We start from the raw sequence: 21,972 nt of genomic DNA on the forward strand, positions 1-21,972 counted from the left end.
AGCCCTCTGAGTGTAGCTGTTAGCATTGCTGCTCTTCCAGTGCCACAGGCCTCCCTTCAGCTATGACCCCTGACTTGGCTTCCTGTCGTCCTCTCCATTGGCACTCTGTTCTGAGCGAATAAAGAAAGGTGACCTCTCCTACATGACATCACTTCCTTTCAACTAGCATTTCAGGGAGGGATTATTATCCCTAGTGGGCAGGGGTGAAAACTGAGGCTGAGAGTTTGAGTGACTTCCCCAAGGCCACCACTGGGGGCGCAAAAGGATCAGGATTTGAACCTGCGTCTAATTGAATTCATCCTCCAACACAACAGCTCCCAGGGGAAGCCAAGATCAAGGCCCAGCTGGCAGCAGGGAGGTTCTGGATGTGGCCACCGAGTTCTGTCACTGCATCCTTCCAAGGCAGGTCACTCTCTGGACAGTCGCCAAGGAGGTGGGGACAAGAAGGTAGAAAAGGACTGACTTCCTGTGGAGGGTGCATTGAGGCGATTGAGCTGCCACTGACAGCCCTTGCTAGATGCCCTCCATGCTAACATCGTGGTCTCCTTTAACCACACACACTCCAGAGAACCAGGTCTAGGGCATCCCTGCTTCACAGAGGAAGCGGAGGCACAGGGAGGCCAGGTCACTTGCCCCAGCATGTACCTGGGCATCCAGCTGTGTTCATCTCCCAACCACTTCTCCCCACCAATGTGGCATAGAGTGCGGCCAGTTTTGGAAACCACATCCAGGATAAGTGACGGGCCTTATGTTCCTCCAGGAGCCTCCCAGGCCTTTTGCTGAGCATCTTACAATCTGTGTGTGTGTATGGGAGTGGGGGGAAGTGGCAGCAGAGGTGGCAGATGGGCAGAGGTGGCAGCAGACTCCTCAGAATTGCCCACCTCAAAGCTACCTCTGTGTGTCTGCAATGGAGTTGGACTTCAGTGAAGAGCAAGGCAAGCCCTGAAGCCCCCCGGGTCCTCTGTGTCCCCTGAACTAAACTTGCCCCAGCCCACCTCGCCCCATGAGGATGGGGCAATCTGCCTGAGAGTAGGAGATCCACCCCACCCCCCTTGGTATCTCCATCACTCAGAAAAGTTCCTGGCCCTCAATAGGCATTTGACCACCGAGAGACTGACAGATAATGAAGTGACTGATGAAAATCCACCAGCCCAATGATAAACAGAAGCCAGTGTGACAGGAATTTGTTGGGCTGTTGAAGCGGGTGTGTGTGTGTGTGTGTGGCTCCCTTGCAGGTGGCTGCCATGTGGCAGGTGAGGTGGGGATGGAGCAAGCAGGCTGGGCACAGGGAACCTATAAGGGCTCCAGAAAGCATAGGTTCAAGCCTGAACTAGAGAGACCAACAGTCTGGCCAGGGGTGCCACAGTTGGGCATTCCGCTGTTGCCCAACCACATGCCAGGCCTGTGCCATACCATGTCAGGGCTGCCAAAGGGCTTCAGTCCCCACCACTGCCTCCTGGGTTGTCTCTGATATCATGAGACCACCATGAGAAGGGGGTGTGGGGCAATGGGAATTGTCTGCACTGGGATTACAGACGTAGGCTGGAATGACCTTTCTTGCTGAGCGTTCACTCCTTGGTTTACCTTGCACTGTCCTTCCACATAAGGATTATTTCCTCACAGCTTCACCAGAGGATGTCCCCCTCCCAGGACTGTGTGGATGGGAGAGCGGAGAAAGTGCGTAGGCCCTCTACCCCAACCCCGCCCCAGCGCAGCTGAAGGAGCTAACTCTGCCAGATGCCTCCTCTAGGGCAGACATTCCACACCCCAGCTCAGAGCACTGAGCCTCTCCCAGCCTGGACACCTGGGCTTCCCCCTCCAAATTCCACACTGCCTTCCTGCCCCCTCCCAGCTCCAGAAGCCTGGCTTCCCTGTGGAGCAGCCCCTGACACAGAAAAGGAAATAATTAGCATAGGCACCGATTTAATTCTCTCCACTAACCTCTCTCTAAAAGTGATCTGCCAGCACCAGCGCCCCGAGGCAGGACTCCTCTACCAGCCAGGCCAGGGCAGGGAACTATGGAATCCCAAGCTAATTAAATGAAACATTCTCTGGGGACCCAGGCTGTGCTCTGAACACACCACAGTAGGCACAGACGCTGCCTCTGGAAGATGTGGAGAAGGTATGGAGGAATGTGAACGGCAAAGATGATTAGAGGGCTGGAAAATGAGATGGACCTGAGAGTAAAGGTTAAGGCAATTGAAGTATTTAGCCTGCAGGAGAAAAAGAAATGAGGGGCTGGCAGCTTAATCATCCCTTTCTGTGTTATAAGAATATTCCCCCTCGGTCTTTCCTCCGCTAAGCCTGAGTTCTCTTGTCCTCAACTCCCTTTCTCTCACCCACCTTTTTTGTTCTATTCACTTGTCAGTTCATTTTGACCTTTACTGAGCACCGATTCTGTGTCAGACACTCCGCCAGATTCTTGAGATGAAAAGACAAGAGTCACTGCCTCATGAGTTAAGTGGAAGAAATGGGCCCATCACCCCAAACTCTCTGACTGCAGGCCTGGAGGCCTGGCGCTGTGAGAGTTCAAAGAGAGCTGCTCAGCCCTGTCTGAGCTTCCTGTAGGAGATGGTACCCAAATGGAATCTTGAAGGATGAATCCCTGAGCCAGGTGAGGTCAGGTGGGAAGGGCATTCCAGGCAGTGGGAGCAGCCTGAGCAAAGGCCCAGGACATAAAATGTAGTGTATATAAGCAAATGCTAACTTTGGGCTTTACTGGGGCAAAAAGTAGAGAGCTATGTGGTATGAGGTATGGCTAGAGGGCCAGGCAGGGCCCAGATCCCAAGGCTCTGGACTCTGGTAGGGAACAAGGGCTTGATCCAGAAACAGTGCTTCCCAGAATGCTCAGAATAACAATGTTTACATGCAGTGTTAATAGATGCCCTGCCTCTCCAAATAAAAGGTGTGTCTTGGTCAAGTTAGTTGAGTGACATTGAGGTAAAACAGTGTGATTCTCAATTGAAGAGCAATTTGCAAAAGGGGACCTTGGTAATATCTGGAGATATTTTTGGTTGCCCTAATTTTGGGGTGAGGTGCCACTGGTATCAAGTGAGTCTGGGATGCTGCTCATCATCCCACAATGCACAGAACAGGATCCTACAAAAACATGCCCGCCTCCCCTCAATGGTCCCCATGCCCCCACAGTCCCTGCACAGGTCCTGCAGGCCATTCACCTCCCTACTGTCATCATTTGTTTGCCAGTCGGTCTCCCCACTTGACTGTGTAAGTCTGAGTGGCTGGGTTCAGGCTATCTTCCTGTATTGGGGGAGGGAGGAAGAAACATTATGGGAGAGGAGGACTTTATGTCAGGGTTGGAGAAGGGCATGTGGCTTTGGGTGGAATCTGGCTCCTGGGGAATCCCACTGTCATGAGGGTTGGTAGGTGACTCTTAGGGCTTTTTCCATCCTAGTGGCCCATACCCACTGTGGCTGGGGGTTTGGGAGTCACACGGGATAGGTGTCCAGGGACCTATCCTATGCTGTGCAGAGTGGGCGCTTCGATGATCACCCCCTATGACCAGGTTCTTCTCTTTTTTATTTGCACCATAGCATCTTTTAATATACTTGTTCTTAATTTTATTTAGTTTACCTGTCTCTTCTCCTCACTTCCCTTCCAACTTAAAAAATGTCAGCATCATAAGGCAGGGCTTTTCATCTGTATTGTTCACTGCTTTATTATTTTTTAAAGATTTTTAAATTGATTTTGAGAGAATAAGGAAGGGAGAGGGAGGGAGGGGGAGAGGAAGGAATGGAAGGAGGGAGGTGGAGAGGAAGGAAAAGAAGGAGGGAGAAAGGAAGGGAAAGAGGGAGGGAGGAAGAGGGAGAGGGTGAGGGAGAGGGAGGGAGAGGAGAGGAGAGGAGAGGAGAGGAGAGGAGAGGAGAGGAGAGGAGAGGAGAGGAGAGGAGAGGAGAGGAGAGAGAGAGAGAGAGAGAGAGAGAGAGAGAGAGAGAAAGATATTAACATCGATATGACAGTGAAACATGGAATGGCTGCCTCCTGCATGCCCCACATCAGGAATCGAGCCCATAAACTGGGAATGTGTCCTGACTGGGAATCAAACTGGCAGACTTTCAGTGCATGGGATGATGCCCAACCAATGGAGCCACACCAGCCTTTGTTCACTGCTTCATTCCCAGGGTCCAGAACGATGCCTGGCACATAGTAAGTGTTCTGTTAAAATGTGTAGAAGCAATGAAGGTCTGAACGCCATACCCCTTCCTGCCACCCCTGCTATACAGCTCAGAGTGCCTGGGCCAATATCTGCCGCACATGGTCCCTTCTCTGCACTAGGGGGAACCAGGGAGTCCAAGGAGCGCCCCCTTTCCCCCAAACCAGCAGCAATTTCCATTGTCTACATGATAACTCCAAAGCTGCTTTAGGGGGAAGATGCAGGAACTTCACGCACACACCCTGATCTTCCCTGAAAAATCTGGGATGAAGGACTAACCATTAGTTCCAGGAGGAAGAAGTAGGCCAGGATTATGCAAAAGGCCAAGCAACCTGGCAGCCACACGAAAGGAAACTGTAGCCAGTTGACAGGACAATGGCACGAATAAAGGCCACTGCCTCCAGGAAAGGCTGCCAGGCAATGTGACACACAGGAGAGTACAACGGAGTGCAAGAGCTGACAGGTCAGTGCACCGCCCAGGAAGGCCATTCATCATCGAGTGATCGCGATCGGGGCCAACAGACACTCCCCAACTACACACATGAGGGAAGACCAAAGCGGGGTGAGCAAGTGCCTACGGGTCCCCTTGGGAACAAATGCAAGAAAATAAAACTGGCAGGTGTCCAGGTCTAGGCAGAGTTGCCAGGGATTTTTGTTAATGGAGGGTCTGTTTACCTCCAAAGCTGTGGCTCAAGGGGGTTCTGTTAAGCTGGGCTCATGGCCTGGGCTATGGGCAAGCAAGGCTGTTAGAAACCTGTGCTCAAGTCACAGCTGACCTTCCAAGCTGGGGGTTCCAGGCTGCAGAGGCCAAAGACCTGATGACACTATCCTACTTGGCTTTGTGGTCTCAGGCAAGTCACCCATTAAAAGAGTATGTGGGTGAAGAGAGGGTTTTTCAGCTCTGCTAAGCTAACAGGTTATTGGGAGAATAAAAACGACGGGCACTCGGAAGAGCCTTGAGAGCCGTAAATAAAGCATGGAGTGCATGCAGGAAGGCACGAGGGAGTGCAGCAGAGTCCCCCCACCCCAGGGGGCCATGCACAGGAAGCATCAGCAAACCACTTGGAAGTGGCCTTTAGTTACCTGTGGAAAGTGGCTTTCATGGCACACCCTCTTCTGTAGGACCTTAGGGTTCTTTTGAGAATCCCATTTAAGGCCTCTTAATGAACAACCTTGTGGTCACCCAGAGACACACAGTCCGCTTGGCTTATCCTGAACGATTACTTTAGGCAGATGGATTTATAGTCAGTTCATAATTGCATGGCATCACCCACTGTATCAAATTCATGCAAATTTAATCTTTAAATAACACCAAAAGATAGGCATTGTTACCTATTTACAGGCTCTGAGAGTTCCCAACGTCACACAGCCAATTCAGAGACAGTCGTGGAGTCCAGGCCTCTGACTGCATGTTAGATTGGTGCCTGCTATGTAGACACGACTCTCTCCTTCCAGGTCCTCTCCTCCCCTTCTTTTTTAAGGCCTTGGTTTTGAGACTTATTTTTGCTATTTGCATTGCTCAACCATCTTCCCTGACAAATCTAAGCAGAACTCTCATTCTAAAGAAGACAGCCTGGAACAGAATTCTCCCTGGAAAAGCTAGTGTTCCCACAGCTGAGCCTGAGCAGCTCCTCAGCGGTGCTTTTCCACTGGGGCACTGAGCACGATTCCTTACATGATGTGGCCCACACTTGTCCCGAGGACCCGCCATCCAGAGTAAGGCAGACATGACTATTCCAACATCTACAGCGACCCGAGAAGGTGGTTATGGTACATCTCCTGGATATGAGATGGGGGACACTCTCTCCTTCAACCAAGTACAGTTCACTTACCTCCTTGTGGAGAGCTCGTGCCTGGATTTTGAATTCTAGAATAAAACAAAAAGAAAAGAACTTTATAATAAAGATTAAAGTGCTTTCTGATTTTTAAATGACACTTCACATATTACCAATCAAGTTCACTTCCATTACCACATTTAATCCTTAAAATATCTTATAACCCTGTGAGGTATTATTATTCCCACTTTAAAGATGGGGGAAACTGAGGCTTATCAGTGCATAGATAACTTGTCCAAGGTCATAAGGCTAAAACATGGTAGAGATGGAACGAAGGCTTGGTTCTTCTATCTACAAGTTTAAGACTTCACCTAGGGCAACAATTTTTTTTTTTAACCACTCATGAATAAAAGTTTAATAGTAAATTAAAAGTTTGATTAGAGCTTCTAATGGGAACCCTTTAAATTTCTAGTAACATTATTACTTATCTCTTCTTCATCTAATCAACCGCACCACAATCCTCTGACCCAATATATAGCAGGCATTGTGTGAAGACAGAAGTTAGGTATTGGGACTCATCAATCATTGCTTGAGGTTAGGACCATGGCACTGGCTCAAGCTGTCCTGTTTAGAGAGTCCTGGTCTGGCTAGTGATGCTTCGATGATAAGTATACACAGAGCAGCGCTAATTGGAGCCCAGAGGAATTTAAGAATCAGTGTAAATCACTGTTCCCACTTTCATGGAATTTACAAATGGTAGGAAGAGAGATTTGCTATGAAATCTTTGAAGGCAATGTACAACACAGAATAGAATTTAGAGCCCACTATCCTTTTAAAAAAATGTTTTCTTTTTTTTTTTTTTTTTTTTTTTTTTTTTTTTTTTTACAGAGAGGAAGGGAGAGGGATAGAGAGAAACATCTATGAGAGAGAAACACCAATCAGCTGCCTCCTCCACACCCCTATTGAAGATGTGCCTACAACCAAAGCACATGCCCTTGACCAGAATCGAATCTGGGACCCTTGAGTCCTCAGGCTGACACTCTATCCACTGAACCAAACCTGTTAGGGCTCCACTATCCTTAATACATAGTCCAAGAAGGCTTCATGAAGGAAGTAGGCTTTCAGTGGTCCTTAAGAATGGATAGAACTTGGAAGAGGAGAAGGAGAAAGGGTTTCCATTTCGGTGGAGGATGAAGTGCCAGCAGCAGGCAGGGTTTGGAGTGTGTGTTTCCCAGCACCATTCCCACCCCAACTCCCCAGCATTCTGGTGGTTCTGCACCCATTTCCTGGGTCCTAGTAAAGCCAGGTGTTATGCACATCTACTGTAATAGCATCTTTGTACCTGCTATTTCCTCTTCTGGAAAGAATCTCCCTCCTTTGCTTCCTTGTCCCCTATTTCTCATGCCCCATCTACCTGTAAACACCTGTCAATCACTCTTCTGCCATGTAACCCCTGTAGTACTTGTCTTCCTCATGACGATGCGTTCCTAAGCCTGCATCCTCTGCCACATTAGGACCCTGGTTAACTTTTTCATAGTTATTTGTTGAATAAACACAAATGAAAGATGGAAATGCAGATTAACCGAATGAACAAATCTGCAAAAAGAGAGTTCTGCTATAGGACATATGGGCTGACACTTAGAACCAGTGACTTGCTGGTCCACTAGACGTATTCTGGTTAATAAATCTGAGCAGAAGTAATGATTCTTTAATGAATGAATGATTGCTGGAGTGACTCAGTTTTCTGTATAATATGATGAAACTCATCACCACTCTTTAGCTAGCTTGATTTTTTTGGATTAATCTTCTTTCCTTAAATTCCGTGAGGCTGAGGCCTGAGGATCAGTAGGAGTTAACCCAGGGAAAGGTGCAAAGCACACTCTGTACAGGAACTGGAGGCAAGAGAGGGTGAGGGTTTGGCAATAGCTACCAGGTGCTGGGCAGAGTCTGGAAGGATGAGAGGACATTAGAGAAATGAGCAGGAGACAGGCCATGAAGGGACTTAACGGTTCCCAGAGGACAGTGGGACACAATTAGACCTTTAAGTGATACATGTGTTATATGTAGGACTATCATTATTGGTTGTTTAAAGAAAGAGGGCCCTGACTGGAATGTGGAGATGAGCAAGGCAGAACAAGCAGAGTTTTAAAGACGCTGCAGAAACTTGGGTATGAGATGGTGGGGGCTGAACTCGGGGCATGATCTATGGGATGGAGACACACACAGAGATTTAAGAGTGCTGAGGGGAAGAATGGACAGGATTTAGTGATAGCCAGGATTGGCACGAGGCTATGGTGCTGGTGATGGGACTAGAGGAGTCAGGAAGAGAATGCCAAGGCTTGGGAAACTGAGTGGGTCCCAACTGAGTTGAGGAAATTTGGGGAAGAAACACAGTGGACTGAGATAGGGGAAATAATGAGTTATTTCCAGAAATTTTACTATATATAAGCTTTGTTCTGGGAGTCTAAATTATATATATGGTATATTATGTTTTTTCTTTTTTACAAAACTTAAATTCTTTATTGTTTCAAGTATTACATATGCCTCTTGTTTCCCCCATTGACCCCTGGCCGCCCTCTCCCCCCGCCTCCCCGCACATGCTCTCACCCCCCTACTGTCTGTATCCTTTGGTTATGCTTATATGCATGCATACAAGTCCTTTGGTTGATCTCTTATCCTGCCCTCACCCTCCCCTGCCATCCCTCTGAGTTTTGAAGGTCTGTTCAATGCTTCTATGCCTCTGAATCTATTTTTGTTCATCAGTTTATTATGCTTTTTCAATCAATATAACAATATCTTCTCATGTTGTTACAGACTCTTCATAAACTCTATTTCTAAGGGACAAGCTGTCAAAAAATATGCAAACTGTTGAAAAACATGACTCATATAAGCTGTTTGAAGAGGATTTCCCATGCTACACATGTGCAAGAGCAGGTCAGCAGGGCCATAAACAAACAGCACCTTCCTTGCAGAGGCCTGTTCTCGCATGTTGAGTGATACAGACAACCCGTAAAGAGCCTACAGCTGTACCTGGGGAGGCCCCAGGAGACCAGCCAGGATGTGGCCTTGGTCACAGATACATCACTACAAAAGGTGCAAGGGACCCTGAGGGCAGTCTTGTGAGGAAGATCTGTGACTAAGCAGGAGGTCTGAAGAAAATGTCCCAGCCAGCTGGTGTTATCCAAAGGGAAGGGCTGCACAGCAATATCTCCCATCATCTTCCCTTAAATAAATTCAATTTATTTATCCACCATCTGAGATGGCTACTTAGCCTACCCACACACCATGCTAACCTTCCATGTTCACCTTTCAGCTGGGAAGATAAAATGAGACTGTGCCTTTGAAAGTATTTGCAATCGCAAAAGATGAATACAAACTTAAGGGGCTATCATTATTATCCACGTGCAAAACCATCAATTTAAAACAATGGAAGTTTTCCTAACACTCACCTGTAAAGCAACAGGGGTGGGAAGGAGACTTTACTACATCTTCCTTTGTATCTTTTGAATCATTCGATGATAACTTAAAAAATTATTTAAATCTAAAGCAAAGTCTCCCTTACTCATTAATAGTAGTGATGGAGAAATAAATCAGATCACCAGAATTTTTTCACTTGTCCAGAAAGAAATCATAAAAACAAAGACAATGACTATATCTCACACAGGCTTTATTCATGTGAAAAGCATGACGCCCATTCCTAGATATTAAAGGAATACATACTGAGTCAAAAGAAAATGAGCTAGAGTGGCTTTCGGGCAAAGTGCATGCCATAGATGTACAAGACTTACATTCATGTTGGGTTAAATTTCTTTAAGCCTGTTTTTTTCCACCTGTAAAATAGACATAACAAAACCCACCACGAAAAATCATCATGAGACCTACATGGGTAACTTCTGTGAAGGCAGCTAGCACCAAAGACCTGCAACTCTATACACGTTTATTTGTTGAATCTTACAGACACCTACTTTTCATGTGCATCCACAGGGACACTTTCAACCACAAATAACAGAAAAACCTGACTACAATGTCTAAGATAAATAGGGGCTTATTTTTCTCGCTATATAACAAGAAGTCTCTGGAAGCAACCAGTCCTGGCCAGGATAGGGTGATTAGATAGTATCTGGGTTCGCCCAGGAACATTCTTGTTTTAGCTTTAAAAGCCTTGCATTTCAAAGCCCCCCCCCCCCCTCAGTCTCCCAGAAGCCCCTCAGTCTCAAGTAAACCAAGAGGATACCATCAAGAACCAAGATACTTTCTTTTTTCACTTGGCTATTCTGTTTTCTTGTTGCCTCATGATTGCAAGATGGCTATCACATCCCCAGGCATCATGTCTGCATTCCAGGTAGGAAGTCAAGGGAAAAGGGTTGAAGGCTTTCTCTTAAACAGGTTTACCTTTTATTCTGAGGAAAAACCTTTCCTCTAAGACTTGTACTTACATCGCAATTGCCAGAACCGTTTCACAAGGCGGCCCCTAGCTAAAAGAGCAGCTGGGAAAATTGAGTATTTGTTTCCACCTCCACAGTTGAAGAAAGCCAGAGGAGGAGGTGATGAAAGGCTTTTGGTTGGTCAATCCACAGTGTCTGGCACACCCCCACCCTCGTGATTGCACCCAGCAATGTTGAGCACCTGCCACGGGACAGGCACTGTGGTCGGATCTGCAATGGACAGAATGAAGAAGACACAATCCCCATGCCAAGTAAGCTCATGGTCTGGTGCAGGCTGACACACGACAGAGGTGACTATGTCAGAAGGCAGCCATGAGAGAGTGGAGAGCGCTGTGCTAGCGAATCTTGCCCAAGATGCAGGTGGCAATGGCAGGGTTGATGGAATGAACATGATGCATCTTCCAAGTAAGGAGAAACTCAAGATGCAAGGATAGGGCTTGGCAACAAGAAAGCTCCAGAAAGAAGAGCCAGTGGGTGTGAGAAGGAATGTGTGTAGGGGTGAGTACCTCTCATCTCTGAAGATGACCTGGATTTGGGGCCTTGGGTCGTTGCTATAGCATTAGGGAGCCATTTAGACGCTGGTGTGTGAACAGGAGGTCTGAGTGACCATGGACCACACCCAGCAAAGAGCTGTAGAATGCCTCATGGAGATGTAACCTCTACATGCAATTCCAAGCTGCCCTGGAGAAGAGAAAAGCACATCTACATCCTCTCTCTGAGGATCCTACTGGGAGCCCAAGCCTCACCTTACCCTGTTTCCTATCCTTTTGGCTTCTGAAGCAACCCCCTACTTCACCCCCCTTCACTTCCCAGGTTCCCAACTTTTCAGTTGCTGGATCTACCTCCAGGCCAGCCTGCCAGCCTCAGAGCCAGGCAGTACATAGGCTGCGGCCTCCCTTGCCAATGATGGTTGGTGCCTGATGCCAGCAACCTGCCCACTTCCTGGGCAAGAGGCCGCATGCCCTACCTCGCCCCACTGATACTGGCGCAGGGCACAGTACAGCTCTTGCCTTAATCTGCGGTCAAGCTGCAGCTGGGCCAAGGAGCAGATCTGTTACAGTCCTTCACATGGCTTACGTTATCCCATGGAAGCATCAGAAAACAAATGCACAAAGTGTGTGTGTAGATATTCCCAGGTAGCTGTGCAGGAAGTGAGGCCGGGAGATTAGGTAAACTGCCCGATTACCCAGCTGGGTAGTGGTAGAGGTGGTATTCAAACCTGGGTTGGATTCTAAAGCCTCTGCATTCCCCATTGTTCCAAACCATTTCTCTATACACAGCTGAGCTCTCTCCCCAAAACCCCTTTGCCCTGCAAGCTTGTCTGTGCCCAGACCCCTGGCTCTGATGGCATCCTCTGGTCTTGATTGTCAGAGATTATAATGAAGATTCATTTATTCCTTCATTCAACAAACATTTGAGCATCCCCTGCAGGCCAGGCAGCAGAGCTTGCTCCGTCCTCAGGGCATATGGCGGAGCTCCCAGGGCCAGCTCAGACCAGCTCATGCCCTAGCTGGACCCCTCCCCATCGTTTCTGCGCATAAATTATCTGCTCTGGCCTCCCTTCTTGACCTTTCTTGCTGGACCTGTTTGTGGTCTTGGTCTGGCATAGTCACATTTGAGCCTTTTCCCATATGCCACCTCTACTAGTTACTGCTGCTGTCAAAGTGAGGGGTCAGAGGACGAGGAAGAACTGAAACAGCCACCACACCCATTGGGAAACAATACGGTGAAAGTGGAGATTAAATGAGGACAGTTTTTTGGGTGGGGAAGGAGCTGTGAATAATCACACTTTTCCCACTGAGTGGGGGTGACAAGAAACTGAGCCTTGGAGGGTAAAATGACCAACCCAAGTTTACACAACATTATTGCATTTTTTCTATTTGTGAAAGTAATGCATAATACATGTTCATTGGGGAAAACTGAAAGTACAAACAATATAAAGAAAATTGGGAAATACCAAAGGCATAAAGAAAAAAAAACACACTTTGTGATACAATTACTCAAAGATGATAAGCACTGTTAACAGGGTATGTGTGTCTGCCTCCAGATCTTTCCTATGCAAGTATTTTGATTTATTCTGTACATTCTATGTTGTATCTATCTTTTATCACTTAACAGTAACTGATACCGTCCCCCCCTTGATAATGTTTAATGAAATGTTATTTTAAGAGGCTGTGTAGTATTCCATTGTGTGGGGTGCTATGATTATTTGACCTATACAGTTAGCTATTTGGGTTGTTCCCTAACCCCTCATTTTTGTCCTATTAGATAATACTGAGGTGAACACGTTTGTACATAAATATTTCTGCACATATCTGATTTTGGAGGGACGCGCTGAATTCTGAGGGACACAGTATGACAAACCACGTTGGCATGTCTGTCTCTGTGCCCAGAAAGGAGGATGGGGGGCACTTGTTACCACCAGGCCTCCTGGGCAAGGGCTTTGGGGGTATCCAAAGGAGAAGATGCTGAAGCAGGGGGCACGGGTGCCCCAAAGCTTCACTTCTCTCATGGTTTTTCTTTGGCCTGCTTTAGTACTCAGAACTTTTTATTTCAGAAATCTGATGAAACCAGCTCAGACCCACGTAAGAAATGGAGATAAGAATGTCAAGCAGGAACCTAGCCAGTCCTCAGAGAGGGTCTAGGGGAGAGTAACACTACCCGCACTTCCTCTTTTCTCCCTTCTCCTCCCCCATCACCTAATGTGGGGCAGTGGGCCTCACACCTGAGAGTGCATCCGAATGAAACATCTACAGCGATCATTCAAACACGTTGTTGGGAAGCCGTCCTTACATTTCTGACTGAGCAGGTTAGAGGCAGAATGGAGAATTTGCATCTCTCCTCTCTCTCTCTCTCTCTCTCTCTCCCTCTCTCTCTCTGAATACTCACTTACAGATATTTTCCCCCATTGATTTTTATTTTTTATTATTATTATTATTATTATTATTATTATTATTTTAAATACATTTTTATTGATTTCAGAGAGAAAGATAGAGGAAAAGATAGAAACACTGATGATAAGAGAATCACTGATCAACTGCCTCCTGCATGCCCCACACTGAGGATCGAGCCCACAATCTGGGGAATGTACCCTTCACTGGAATTGAAGCCAGGACCTTTCAGTTCATAGGCTGATGCTCTATTCACTGAGCAAAACTGACTAGGTCTCCCCACTGAATTTTAGAGAGAGCAAAAGGAAGAGAGAAACATTGATGTGTTGCCCCCCATAAGGCTGAGATCAAACCTGCAACCCTGGTATGGATCCTTAACTGGAAATTGAACACGAGACACTTTGATGAGTGGGCCAATGCTCTAACCACTAAGCAACACCAACGGGAGTGCATTTCTTTCTTCTTCTTTTTTAAAATTTATTAAATGTATTTGGGTGGCATCTATACATATAAAACCCTAATATGCAAATAGACTGAACAGTGGAACAACCAAACAACTGGTCGCTATGACGTTGTTGACCATGAGGGGGTATGCATGGAACAAGGTGGTCATTGGCAGCAGGTGGCAGAGCATGGAACATAGCAGACATCGGCCGAAGCGAATGGTGGAGTAGGTGAGCTGGGGCACCAGACCAAGGTGGGGCACAGGTCACTGTCATCAGGGTAACCATCTGGTGGTTACTGAGAATTCTTTGCTCCTGCTTGCCATGATCCCGCCGGGTGCTCGCACCGGCTGATGGCACCTGGCACTGGTCGTGAAAGCTAGGCGCAAGCAGCAGGTTCGAGCAGAGGCTGCCAGCCCCAATCGTCCCTGAGGGCTTCTCCACCTACCATTGCTCTACAGGGGAGATTGGGGCAGTAGAGGCGGCTCGCACCCGCTGACAGTGCTGCCTCCAATCACTCTGCGCCCGCAGCAGGTGCGAGCAGGGCCAGCACTGGCAGTGCATGGGAGCCACAGCAGCAGGAGCAGGGCTGCCAGCAGACAGGGAACTAGGGGCCACAGTGGGAGGGCCTGGGTGAGGTTGTAGAGGATGGGCCCAGACCTGCCCCTGTGCCTACTGTAGCCTCAGGGCCCACAGTTCCTTTAAAGGTGTATGAATTCATACACTGGGCAATTAGTTGGTTAATAAAAGAATACAGGTTTTGAGTGTTTAATTCTATAATACAACATCTGTATATTGCATTGTATGTTCACCTCAAAGTCAAATATCCTTTCCTCACCATATATTTGTCCCTTTACCTTCTACTGTCTTCCCCCCTCCACTTTCCCTCAGGTAATCCACACTGTGTCTGTGTCTATGAGTTTGCATGTCTAGTGCATTCCCAGATGATGCTGATGCTTCTGGCCCAGGAACCACACTTTGAAAACCTCTACCTGAGGACAACATAGCCACTGGGCAGACAGCTTCAAGATTTCCACCACACTCTGGTTTCTGGTGAACCCCACCCTGTCACTGTGATCCTGCCTGATGGCACAAGAGCCCGATATGACCACCTCCTGTCAGAAAGAGACCTTCCCGGAGAGGATTAGGCCCAAGAAGGGGATGAGGGCTTGAGGCCTTTTCCCCCAGGTTCTCTCTCCCTCCCCCCCCACCCCCCACCTGTTTTGGAGAACCAGCTTAGTCAATTCTCAAGACAGTTCTCTCAGCCACATCTCCTTTCCTTGGGCTGAAAATGCTGGCCAATGGTTAAGAGGTCTCTGCCTCTCAGGACACTCTGAAGCGCTCCTGTGTTCCCAGTCACCATCAAGCAGGAATTTCTGAGGAAGTGGGGTGGTTAGGGCGCTCCGCAGGATATGTTTTTATTTGGAGGAGTTTGACACATATGCTAAAGTGTTATAAAAATTTCTGGAGTTAATCAAAAGAAAATCATGTGGAATGGCCACCAAACACTGAAACAAAAAAGTAGCTTTGATATAAAAACGTGGTGGGAATGCAGATGGGTGCAGCCATTGTGGAGATTAGCATGGAGTTTCCTCAAAAAATTAAAAATGGAACTTCCATTTGACCCAGTAATCCCACTTCTAGGAATGTATCCCAAGAAACCAGAAACACCAGTCAGAAATGTTTTATGCACCCCTATGTTCATAGCAACACAATTCACCATAGCTAAGATTTGGAATCAGCCTAAGTGCCCATCAGCAGATGAGTGGATTAAAAAACTGTGGTATATCTACACAATGGGATACTACACTACTGTAAAAAGAAGGGATTCTTACCATTTGCAACAGCATGGAATGAACTAGAGAACATTATGTTAAGCGACATAAGCCAGTCGGAGAAAGATAAATATCACATGATCTCACTTATTTGTGGAATATAATGAACATAAACTGATGAACAAAAATAGAACCAGAGACATAGACGCATCGAACAGATGGTCCAACTTATGAGGGAAAGGTGTGGGGGGGGGGGTGAGGGAGTAAGAAATCAATCCAAGGACTTGTATGAATATATTATCAGCATAACCAATGGACACAGACTGGGGGACAAGGGGAAGAAGGTATGTATTGGGGGTTGAGGGCGACTGGGGAGTGGTCATTGGGGGAAAAGGAGACTCATGTAATATTTTAAACAATAAAGAATTTAAATTTTAAAAAATTATATTATGGAGGGGGGGAGGGGGGGAGAGCGTGGGTTGACTTAAAAAAGAATTCAGGCATTTCCCCACCCCTATATTTGAAATGTGCCTTTCCTGGTTCCCCCTGTATAGTTTTCTAAAAGGCCTTGGTTTCCATTTTCAAAATAAGTTTTATATTTTTAAGGGAAACTCATACCAAGTAACCATAAACTGGCCTTTGCTTGGAGAAGCTCCCAGTTCTCTTAAACATGCAATCACTAGTTCCTTTCAGGATGATGAATGCTATTGATTGGCTCAGATCAGCTTGTGACCTGGCGGTGGTATTAGACATTGGCTAGAAAGCATCTCCTTATGAATTTTTCATTGGCTTGTGTGTCTGCAGTGCTCACTCTCCCTCCTCCTTTCCATGTCTCAGGACTGATGATGCCACTCTGCAGGGCCACGTTATTGGATCAGAGTGATTAGCTTTATAGCCCAATTCTCTGGGTCAAATCCAATTTCTCCAGGTACAGCAGGCTTACGAGTAGTCATGTGCTTTCTCTTTTGCGATGGCATCACAGGATTGCTAGCAGATGCAGTAAACTGAAGTCATTTCCCATTAACTGTATCCCTCATGACACTAAGACAACGTGCCACTCTGCACTTGCATTCCCAAGCATTTTGCAGAAAGAGTGCTTTCAGCGGCTCAAAAGCTGACTAAGAGGCAACTCTTGAGAAACACTGAGTCAGCCTTACCTCATGATTCTCATAACACCCCCAAGAGAGGAGCAACATTATTCCCCCTCCACAGGGTAAACACTGAGGATCTGAGAAATGTGGTGATCTCTGGGAATTCAGTATTGTGGATTTATCAAGCTCACACTGAAATGGGGGGGGGGAAGGTGAAACCTCTTGATCCAGACTTGATCCAGTGGCCAGAGAAAACTTATAAAGTCACCTTTCAGAGACCAGGGAAAGCTTTCTAAGAGCAAACCTGTCCCCCACTCCCACCCCTACCCCCCACCCCATACCTCCACTGGATCTTATATTCCAGGTCTGGACTAAATGAGAAATGCAAGTTCGCCATCTAGAAATAGGGCTTTCCTCCCCATTAACATTTTTATCCAGGTGAAGTGGAGTTAAAGAAAACTTCAAGCCCAAATTGGGGAAAAAATAGGTAGCATAAGGGTAGAGTGGAGGGTTGAAGAAATAGCTGCGTGTGAATATGAGCTTTCTCTCTCATGCATGACCTTCTGTCTAGTCCTGCTTCCTCTCTAAGACAAGCAGACTCTGTAAGAAACTGTAACACTTGGTAAGTGAAAGCTGAGTCGCTACACTATGGTTGATTACTGTCAAATATTTTGTTGTACACTTAAAAGTGGAAGAAAGAAAAAAAATAAGGGAATCTAGATTCCACTTGGGAATGGTGGCCAATTTGACCAAAGTTTACAGCAACCTCCCTACCTGAGCCATGAGCCTATAACTGCCAGAGGCAATGATGCCAAAAGATATCTTACTTTGTATTTATTTCCAGGGTGCTTATCAGCATAACACCAGCAATTTTTAACCGGTGTGCCTCAAGGATTTTTAAAACATGCAATACTTGATTATTTAGTCAGTGGCACTGACATCTTTCCCCTTAGGTTATCAAATCAAAAAATGACAACAGCCAACACAACAATAGCCGCACAGTGTGAATGAATCAATATTATACCTATTTTTTTTTTATCAGATCAGTAATATATTCACATATATCTGTGTATGTGTGCCACAAAATTTTAGTAATTGGTTTAGGCCTGTCATGAGATGAAAAAGGTTGAAAATTGCTGACATAACATAATTGTGATATTACTCTTGAGTCTTTGATATAAATTGTTAGGTAAGACTGAAGACCAGAGTAAACACACACCTACCTAACTAGTCCCTTCTCCAGAGGCCAGATAAGATGATTATGCTGAGATGCCTAAGAAGACTATATTGTTTTTGTTCCTGAACATTAGATCTTTTCCTATATCCATCCTTGATTTTAAAAGTCCCAAATGATCCCAGGAAAATTCCAAAATTTCAAGCCAGATTGAAGTCATGTTGTAGATTTATCATAGCACATTAGCCTGGGATAGTCAATGATTTTCTTCAGACAACAGCTGTTAGCATGTCCATTTTGTGGATATTAACTCATTGAATGATCTAATTAATAATTAATAAATTGTCATTACCAATCTCACAAGCCCTCAGAGCTTTCCCCAAAATTTGTATTTATTGATAAATTTTCAAACAAAGACGTATAAAGTATTGCATTAAATTCAAGTTTAATTTAATAAAATTAAATTATTTTAATTATTTATTTAAATTAATTTATACATTTAATAAAATTAGACTATTCCATAGCCACTCTGGAATAGCAAAGGTAAAAGGAACTCCCATCTGTCCTCTAAATTCCTCCTAGACCCATAGCCACTAGGACACCGCTGCTCCTCACTGTTCAGTCTGAGGAAATAGAATATTTTGGTGGGATATTAGACTTCTTTAGAACCATGCTTTCCTGAAGTACTGGAAGCCTTGATTCTCCTATATCCTTACACTTTCCTTAGAGAAATAAACAAGCCCATTGTGTCCCCTAAGAGAGTTCACTAGTCAAGCCCACAGCCATTTTTTTAATTAAATTATTATCTGTGTACATATACCATTGCCCGCTCCCCCTCCCATTCATTCCCTCCTTCCCCAGAGTTTTGTGTCCATTGGTTGTACTTATATGCATGTATACAAGTCCTTCAGTTGATCTCTTATCTTCCCCAGATCTCCCTACCCTCCCCGCTGTAATTTGACAGTCTGCTTGTTGCTTTACTGTCTCTATATCTATCCTTTGGTTCATCAGTTTATAATGTTCTTTGTTATCCATAAATGAATGAGGTTATGTGGTGTTTCTCTTTCATTGACTGGCTTATTTCACTCAGCATGATGTTCTCCAATTCCATCCAGGTTGCTGCAAATGATGAGAATTTCTTCTTTTTATGGCAGCATAATATTCCATTGTGTAGATGTACCATCCTTTTTGGATCCAATCATCTGCTGATGGGCACCTAGGCTGTTTCCAAATCCTAGTTTTTGTAAATTGTGCTGCTATGAACATAGGGGTGCATATATCCTTTCTGATTGGTGTTTCTAGTTTCTTGGAATATATTCCTAGGAGTAGGAATACTGGGTCAAATGGGAGTTCCATTTTCAGTTTTTGAGGAAGCTCCATACTGTTCTCCACAGTGGTTACACGAGTCTACATTCGAACCAGCAGTGCACGGGGGTTCCTTTTTCTCCGCAACCTCGTCAACACTTGTCGTTTGTTGATTTGTTGATGTTAGCCATTCTGACAGGTGTGAGATGGTACCGCATTGTTGTTTTGATTTGCATCTCTCAGATAATTAGTGACTTGGAGCATGTTTTCATGTGCCTTTTGGCCTTCCTTCTGTCTTCTTTTGAAAATATTCTATTTAGGTCTATTGCCCATTTTTTAATTGGGTCATTTACCTTCCTTTTATTTAGCTGTATAAGCTGTCTATAGATGTTGGAGATTAAACCTTTATCAGTGATAACATTTGCAAATATGTTTTCCCGTACAGTGGGCTTTCTTGTTGTTTTGTTGATGGTTTCTTTTGCTGTAAAAAAGCTTTTTATTTTGATGTAGTCCCATTTGTTTATTTTCTCTTTAGCTTCCATTGCTCGAGGGTCAGTATCAGTGAAGAAGTTCTTTTGGCATATGTCAGAGATTTTGCTACCTGTGGATGCCTCTAGTATTTTTATGATTTCCTGTCTTATGTTTAAGTCCTGTATCCATTTTGAGTTTATTTTTGTGTATGGTGTAAGTTGGTGATCTAGTTTCATTTTTTTTGCAAGTGACTGTCCAATTTTCCCAACACCATTTATTGAAGAGACTGTCTTGACTCCATTGTATGTTTATACTTCCTTTGTCAAATATTAATTGAGTATAGAGGTTTGGGTCGATATCCAGATCCTCTGTTCTATTCCATTGATCTATTTGTCTGTTCTTGTGTCAGTACCAGGCTGTTTTGAGAACAGTGGCTTTGTAATACAGCTTGAAATCTGGTATTGAGATCCCTCCTATTTTATTTTTCTTTCTCAGGATTTCTGTGGCTATTTGGGGTCTTTTTTTGTTCCAGATGAATTTTTGGAGAGTTATTTCTAGGTCTGTGAAGTATGCCGTTGGTATTTTAATGGGGAGTGCATTGAACTTATAAATTGCTTTGGGAAGTATGGACATTTTGATGATGTTGATTCTACCAATCCATGAACATGGTATGTTCTTCCATCTGTTTATATCTTCCTCTATCTGTTTTTTCAGTGTCATAAAGTTTTCTGCATATAGGTCTTTTATCTCCTTAGTTAAGTTTAATCCTAGGTATCTTAGTTTTTTTTGGTGCGATGGTAAATGGGATTGCTTTTTTAGTCTCTGTTTTTGTAAGCCCACAGCCTTTAATGTCTTTTAACACAGAAAGGATCCTACAGGTCACTGTATAACCCCAATATTAAAAATAAAGCAGCTCTTAAGAAAAGGGGCTGATATCAGTGGTATGAAGAAGGATAAAGTTCAGCCAACTTCTCTGAAACTATAACTGTGAGGATGGGGGCTAAACAGCAGGAGAGGAGCTTGGAATTACTTGGATCTTGGGGGCATGGTCCCTGGTCTCATGACGAAGATGACAGGGCATTTGGGGAGGCTGTTTGCATCCGCCTTGCAGTCTGTGGGTGAAAGAGTGGGTTGATTCTGATGACTGTTTCTTGAATTCTATCCTCACTAATGATGAGTATGGTGAGCTCTTCCTTCCTCTTAGCCAAAAAGACAAGTCACTCAGCATAGCCTGGTCTTAAGTTGGACCTTCACATGAATATCATAGCTTGTGAGCATTTATTTTGGTGGAAAAGGTTTTTCCTAACCAGTGGTGTGATTATGACACAGAAGCATATTTCTGCTTTCAGCTCAGAGAAATATTGGAGGAGAAACAAAAATATTGGGGGAGAATTTTTTTTCTTCAGGCTTTAAGGAGGCCTCCATGTGGGTGAATAGCTTTCAGGGTCACCTTTGTAATTTCATTTGCCCCTAAGCTTTCCATGTCTATTGTGGTCAGGAGGGGCTTTCACTTGCCCATAGAAGGCAGTCCTCACTTGTGTTGCCTTCAAATGTGTCCCAAAGGTTAAAGATTGCTTTCTCTTCCCCAACCTGACTCATTAAAACCAACCTCCAGATTCAGTTTAGGATACCCTCTCACCATTTCAGCTTAGAAGCCATCAATAGCTCATCCCACCATTAAGCCGAGAGCTTGCTCACCCCCAGATTCATTTTCTAACCAGACCCCAGTGCCAGGCATAGGACAGGGGTCAGTGAACCAAGTCCATTACTTCTGGCTCTGCTCTTTGTGTGGTTCTTTGTTGCTTTGTATGGAGTTTCTCCCAACTGCTAATTATTGCTTTCCCCTAAATTACACTTCTGCACCTTCTTCCACAGAATCCAGTCCATGCTGCTACTTCAGAAGGATGTCAGCCATTGTCTATTGACTGACAACAGTTGTTTGTATGAAAAATAATACAATAATTAATAAATAATAATATATGAGTAAACTGTGTTTCATGTACTCACAACTATAACTCTATTTTTGCCCCACCCTGTATGTCAAGGGATGCTATGTGACAGATAAACTGAACTGGTATGTAGTTTGCAAACTTTGGGCAAGCTATTCACTTAATGGTGGAGTATCTACAGAGAAAGTAGTCTAACAACTCTACTTTTCTCTCTTCCCTTCCTTTCTCAACAATTTTCTTGAGAGAGTAATCTGTATCTACCTCCTTTGTCTCACACCTAGTTCATTTAAATCTAACTCACATGTGTCAAACACAAGGCCCGCGGGCCAAATCCTTCCCGCCAGGACTTGCAATGTGGCCCGCACCGCGCTGTCATCACTGCACCCCGCTGCGTTTCCATCACAATGACAGTTTATGACTGTTCAGTAAACCATTCGGCCCTCGATTTAGGCTGGATTTTAGATTTTGGCCCCTTCTCTGAT

Source organism: Pipistrellus kuhlii, unplaced genomic scaffold (assembly GCF_014108245.1).
Source record: "Pipistrellus kuhlii isolate mPipKuh1 unplaced genomic scaffold, mPipKuh1.p scaffold_m20_p_18, whole genome shotgun sequence".
Lineage (NCBI taxonomy): Eukaryota > Metazoa > Chordata > Mammalia > Chiroptera > Vespertilionidae > Pipistrellus > Pipistrellus kuhlii.